Source organism: Suricata suricatta, chromosome 8 (genome assembly GCF_006229205.1).
Source record: "Suricata suricatta isolate VVHF042 chromosome 8, meerkat_22Aug2017_6uvM2_HiC, whole genome shotgun sequence".
In the NCBI taxonomy this organism is placed as follows: Eukaryota; Metazoa; Chordata; class Mammalia; order Carnivora; family Herpestidae; genus Suricata; species Suricata suricatta.
The window spans coordinates 89,346,024-89,353,108 of NC_043707.1; positions in this window are offsets into that span (position 1 = coordinate 89,346,024).

Genomic DNA, 7,085 nt, shown 5'->3' on the forward strand with positions numbered 1-7,085 from the left:
GCCCTAGTACGCCGCGCCGAGGGCGGCCGTGCAGGTGAGCGGAGCTGCGAGGAGGAACGTCGCTGCGCGCGGCCGGGGCCCGGGGCAGGAGAGGCGAAGAGCCTGCGAAGGAGGACCCCCTGCCTGGGGGGGGCGGAGAGACGAGGCGATCCCGGCAGCGGGGCGGCGCCGCTGCCTCACTCGGCAGTCAGCCGCCGCGCGCCCACCCCAGCCGACGGCTCTCGGCCTCCGGGCTAGGCACCGGGGTTCCGGCGGGGTTCCTGCCACCCCCACGCTTCCGGGCCTCTGCCGCATCGGGGGCGCAAACGTCACAGCAGAGACTGCAATAACTAAGAGGAGTGGGAGAGGAAAGCAAATTGGCCGAGACCAGAGGGAGTGAGGGAGTGAGTTTCCTATCACCAAGTCACCAAGGATGTTCCCGCCAAGCATGTTGGTCATTCCTGTCAGGAAGGCTGAAGAGGGCACTTATGCATCTGTGCGGGGCTGGACTAAATGACCACTTCTCTTTCAGTCCTGAAATTTAATGGCGTTTGATGTAGCAAGCAAAAAAAAAACCAAGCAAACAAAATCCATCCTTGAACAGAATTTAGCCCCTAATAGACATTTTCTTACTCCACTCAAAATGTTCACTCCATGTTTATTGATACACTTCTACTGAAGACCTACTATGATTCAGACAACATGCTATGTACAATTATTATGTTCCTTGAAGTTGGACTAATGACAGACGAGCAAGTGTTCATAAAATTACCAGTCATGAGGGGTGATATGAAGGAACCCAATGAGGGAGAAAGAAAGAATAAAGGGAAGTGGACATGCTTTAGATTGGGTGGATGGTTAGGTTTCAAAGGTCTAGAAATGAACTTCCCTAATACCCTTATTAGGAAGATGCACAGAGGCACAGAGAGAATGTAGCCCAGAGATGGGTAGGGCCAGAAGCAGTGTGTCTTGGCTCTCTAGCCCATCCACTTTGTCAATTTATGAGCTTTGTTGAATGAAACTTAACCCTTGGGAATATCCTCTCAGAACCAGTGGCACTTTTATGAAGTGCATGTAGATCTCCGGATCACTTGTTGAAGCCACTTCAATCAAAATTTCCTATTTGTGGGGCGCCTGGATGGCTTAGTCAGTTGAATGTCCAACTTTGGCTCAGGTCATGATCTCACAGTTCATGAGTTGGAGCCCCGCATAGGGCTCTGGGCTGACAGCTCAGAGCCTGGAGCCTGCTTCGGATTTTGTGTCTCCCTCTCCCTCTCTGCTCCTCCCTTGTTTGTGCTCTCTCTCTCTAAAAAAAAATAAACACTAAAAAAAATTTTTAAAAGAAAAGAAATTTCCTATTTGTGCCCTGAATGGACTTGCCAGGGCACTGTGATTAGAAGCACTAACCTTTGGGTTTTATCAAACCACAAAAAAACTAATGTTTCCATTAGTTAGAGACAATAATTGGAGTAGAGATACTGACTTCCCCAAATTGCTGTAAGATGAAACAACACACAGAATTCTTAATTAGATCATCCCTATGAACTAGCATATTAGTCTCCTAGAACTGCCTTAACAAATGACCAGACTTAATGCTTAAAAGAAATTTATTCTCTCACTGTTCTGAAGGCCAGAAGTCCAAAATCAAGTGTCATCAGGTCTGCACTCCTTCCCAGAGCTCTAGGAGGGAACTCACCTTTGCCTCGTCCAGCTTCTGGTGGCCCCAGGAATTCTTTGGCTAATGGCTGCATCACGCCAATCTCTGCCTCCATCTTCGCATGGCCTTCTCTTCTATGTGTCTCCTCCTCTGTCTCCTACAAGGACACTTGTCACCACATTGTGGGACCATTCGTATAATCTAGGATGATCTCAGCTTGAGATTCTTCTTTAATTACAACTGCAAAGACCCTTTTTCTAAATAAGGTCACATTCACAGGCTCTGAGATTTAGAATGTGGACATACTTGGGGGGAGGCATGGGGGAGCCACCATTCAATGCACTAAAGCTAGTGAACTAAGAGGGGCCAATTTCATTGTCTGCTGTGGTTTCAGGGTGTCATTTCAACACCATTATACAAAATCATATTGATACTAAGTATAACTTATCATTTCATTGCAAGCTACTAAAAATAAGTAGCATCAAACCTGAGCATTATGTGGAATAACTACCATTTACGAAAAGAAGTACAGAGGCCCAAGCCCAAAATTCATGGTTGAGTCACAGGTGATACTTAAAGGCCAACCATGGCTTCTCAGCAGTTACCATTATTAAATAATGCAGAAATACACCCCACATCTCTAAGTATGGATTTCTGATAATGTGATCCAATATTGAATGTCTGCTAGGCCCCAAGCTCTGCGTCAGGGGCTCCTATGGAGCTTATGTCCTAGGTTAAACGGGCATAGCTTTGAACCTCATTCCCTCTGGCACAAAGCCTGCTGCATATCTGAAGCCTGATAAAGAGCTGTTGAATGAGTAGATTGGTATAAATGAATCACTACCAATCCGTTAGGCAATTATTACCACATTGAAAAACATCTCTATAATAAGAAGATAGGATTTACTAGAGCAAAACAGATTAACACCCTGACTCATTCAGCATTTTCTTGAGTGAAGGAGAAGTCCTCAAAGGAAACACTTTGATTTGAAAAAGAAAATAATGAGTTATCTTCTGTTTTTGTTAATCAATAATATGCCTATTTACACAGAAACAGATCCTGCTGGGAACAGTCAATCATGACTGAAGTAATAGTTACTCTAAGTGAATAAAATATTTTGGCCAAGTATTTGGTTGATAGTTTCAAAAACATAAACATTTTTCAACTAGTAATTTCATAATACTGATGCATCACTTCTTGAAACTCTTGTAATGATTTCAATGACTCCACTCTCTGCTGGTTTACCTCTTCCCTCCTTGACTTCCCCTCTGACTTTTTTCACTCTTATAATTTTAGACAATCAGCCAGTATATTAATAAGTACCAATTGATTCTCACTCTGGGCTTCCTTGGGTCACGGGCCCATCCCTGCAGTAGTCACAGTGGCTAATGAGTTGGAATATGATGGCCATCCGGGCATGAGTCACCTGTGCACTCCTGGAAAACAGGGATTGGGAGAGTTGATCTCACCCTAACCTAACAAACGCAAGTGGGGAAAAGTGGTACCCCAAAATAAAACTAGGGTGCCCTTACTAGAGAGGAAGTGGACAAAAAAGCGTAGATACCCAATACAACAGATATTAAAAAAGGTTTGCTGTTAACCAAATGTAGTTTTAATTAAAACAGTACTTCACCATTTCTACAGTGTGCTGAATGTTTTCTACAAAGTTTTAAAAAATGAAATAATTATAACTATTGATTATATGTCTAATTACCACATAAATCTTTAACATTTACATTCATAAAAGACTGTGAAAAATATTTGTATAGGCATCCAAGGCTGTAGAGCAAGCACATGGATTCTGGAATCTGATTGTCTGACTTGGTTTTATTTTTTATATACGTTAATTATGAGAATTTGAATAAGTTCCCTACCCTCTTTCTGTCTCAGTTTCCTTTTTTGTAAAATGAAGTTGGTCGTAATTACCCCTCTGAAATGTCATGAAATGCAATGAGATAATAACTATGCCTTTATAACAGGACTTGTTACCTAGTACTCTATTATGTTTATTTATTAACAACCACATTTATCTTTCACAGCATCCCTGGAAACTATTTTGGGTAGTTATACTCTGAGCATTTCTTTATCTCTTAATAAATAATCACTATCTATTATGTATTAGGTACAATTACCAGCATAAACAGCATGGGTCCTTTATACACTCAAGGAGTCCAGAGAGGATTCCCATAGTTCAACCAGATTGGTGTAGGGCACTCCATGCAGGGGACCGCAGAATGGAAAGAAAGGCACAGAGAAGAAAAGGCCTAGTACCTTATACATCACAAGGGACTACAATCACATCCAGTAGTGTAGCCCTGGGTATGTTCAGAAGAGTGCACCTAGTAGACAGAAGTCTACTAGGAAGAACTTTGAAGCCCAAGTGGATTTTGAAGGTCATTTGGACTTTAACCTCTATGCATGATGAAACGTTGAAAACTTTTAGGCTCCAGAATTATTTTCAAATTTGTAGCAAGGAAAGCACATCCTCAGTATGTGAAAAAGACAAACGTAAAGTCAGGGGGGAACAGTTAAGAGACTAGGCAATTTCGGGGCGCCTGGGTGACTCAGTCGGTTAAGGCTCCGACTTCAGCTCAGGTCAGATCCCATGTTCCTGGGTTCAAGCCCCGCATCAGGCTCTGTGCTGACAGCTGGCTCAGAGCCTGGAGCCTGCTTCAGATTCTGTGTCTCCTTCTCTCTGTGCTCCTCCCCCTCTCATGGTCTGTTTCAAAAATAAATAAAATATTTAAAAAAAAAGAGAGACTAGGCAATTTCAGCAGACCGGTGCTTCTCAAACTTTAATGTACACCTGAATCAAATGAGGGTTATTTAAAACATAAATTCTGATTCAGTAGTAATGGGATGGGGCCCTGGAGTCTGCATGTCTAATAGGCTCCCAGGTGGCCAGGTGCTGGTCCCCAGCGAGGCAACAGACTATTTAAACACTGCCAATGCTGTTTCCAACAAAAGGAAATTTTTTATCTAATGTACATCAAACATTTAAGCCCTCATGGAGAAATAATTTGCAGCTCATGAAGCTGTCACTACTAATTGAAGAACTATTGTGTACCACAAGCCATTAAGACAGAAATATTTTATCTTGATTCTTAAGATATCTCTGAGAAGAAATCCCTTTAAAGCCTGACCATCCAAATGACAATTACTAGGTTGTGTTGTGAGGAGGCAGTTGTGGTGAGTGAAAGACGTATAATATAGGATACTGTGGTGGTCTTTTAAAAAAAATTTTTTTTATGTTTATTTATTTTTAAGAGAGAAAAACAGAGCACAAGCAGGGGAGGGGTCGAGAGAGAGAGAGAGAGAGAGAGAGAGAGAGAGGGAGAGGGAGAGAGAGAGAAAGAGGATCTGAAGCAGGCTCCAGGCTGTCAGCACAGAGCCGGATGCAGGGCCTGAACTCATGGACCGTGATTTCATGACCTGAGCCCAAGTCAGATGCTTAACCAACTGAGCTACCCACAGGCTCCTCTGTGATAGTCTTTTTGATGTTGTTAACTTGACTCAGCTACAGTCTCCAGTTATACAATCAAACACTAATCAGAGTGTTGCTATGAAGATATTTTGTAGATGTGATTAAAGTCCATAATCAGTTGGCTTTAAACAAGAGAGATTATCCTAAATAATCTGGGAGGGCCTGGTTCAGTCCATTGAAAGACTGTAAAAGCAGAGCTGAGGCTTCTCTGAAGAAGATATTCTACCTGTGGACAGAGCCCAGCCCGGCTTGCCTCTCCTGACAGTCTGCTTTATGGATTTTGGATCTGCCTAGCCAGTCCCTAAACCACATATGCCCTGCAATAAACATCTTACTATGTATCTCCTACTTGTTCTGCTTCTCTAATGGAACGCCAAAAGATTTTAGTAACTAAAAACAGAGTGCTACTATAACAAAAACTCAAAAACTGTGGTAAGAATTTTGAGGAGCATGATGAAAAAAGCCTATCCTGTCTTAGACTATTAGTAGAAATACGGTTGTTAACAACTCCGCCAGTGAGGACTTAAAGGAAGTAGGGAGCATGTTACTGGAAATTTGAGGAAGATCCTTGTTACATAGTGGCAGAAATCTTAGCAGGATTGTGTTCTGCAGTTATGTAGAAAGCATAACTTGGATACCATTTAATTGGACATGTTGTTGAGGGGATTTCTAAGCAAAGTGTTGAAGATGTGTCCTGGCTTCTTCCTGCTGCCTACATTAAAGTTTAAGAAGAAAAAATAAATTGAAAAAAGAATTCTTAAACAAAAATTGAACCAGGACTTGATGATTGGGAAATTCTTGGCTCATCCAATTTCTGAAAGGTACAAACACTGAGAAATTTACTGCCAGGAAAGCCAAGAATATGGCTGGTCAACCTTCTGCTAATATTTCAGAAAGATTTTTAAAAATCAGGGTATTCAGTCATACAATGGCTCTTCGAGGAGATTAAGTATGTGACTCATAAATTCCCTTATGTCTCACAAATAGAAATGGGATTATTTAGGGAAGATCTATGGATAAGCCTCTTTTCTTCTGGGGTGAATTCCTTGTTACATACATAGGACACCTATAAGGTTCCTGAGAATTTTATACTAGTCGAAACTCTGCCAGCTTGTATTTAAAGAGATAGAAAAGCTGCTGTACCTCCAAATCCTACACACAGAAAACAGGCTGAGAAAACTACACAGCTTGTACTAAAAAAAACAGACAAAAATCCTGGGGCCCATCGTAACCTAATGAATAAAAGTCTCCAGAGGTAAGGAAAGAGACCTCTGTGCTTTAGTGGTCATCCCTATTAAGATGGGCATCTATATCAAGAGTCAGACACTTAACCAAAGAGCCACCCAGGCACCCAAAACTGCATCTGTTTTCTACGGCAATAAATAAGTAAACAGAAAGTGTGTGTGTGTGTGTGTGTGTATTATTTTCAAGACAGTTGGGGTGAATCAGTAAATCTGAAACAGAAAAATTAATTGATGTGGATTGTTATTTAAACATACATATATACAGGTTTGACTTTAATGAGTTTCAGTTAAGCAGCCAAAGAACTACTAAGTAATTTGACAGCTTGTAATGTATCTGCTCTGGAGTGACTTTCACATTGAATGTACATGAATCCTTTAATCCTGGGGCACCAGCACTCTACAGGAACCATTAGTGACTATGGGTATAGGGGTATTCAGCAAATTTGCCTTGATGTTGATCAGCTGTATATTCCATACCCCTTTAGTAATGTCAGAGAGATAGGGAAGTAAAAAAGGTGTTATTACTATCTAAGAACAATGGGAGATTACCCAAATGTTAAAATTTCATGAGGGTAACTTGAAACTATTTGGTCATCATGGTACTAAAAAGCACCACTTGGCTTGGTTTTATTTTATGATTTCTGGGTTGCTATAATTGCTCTGATTTTCCTGCTTCGGAAGGGAAAAGAGTGACGGAGTGCCAAAAATGTAACCTCGGAA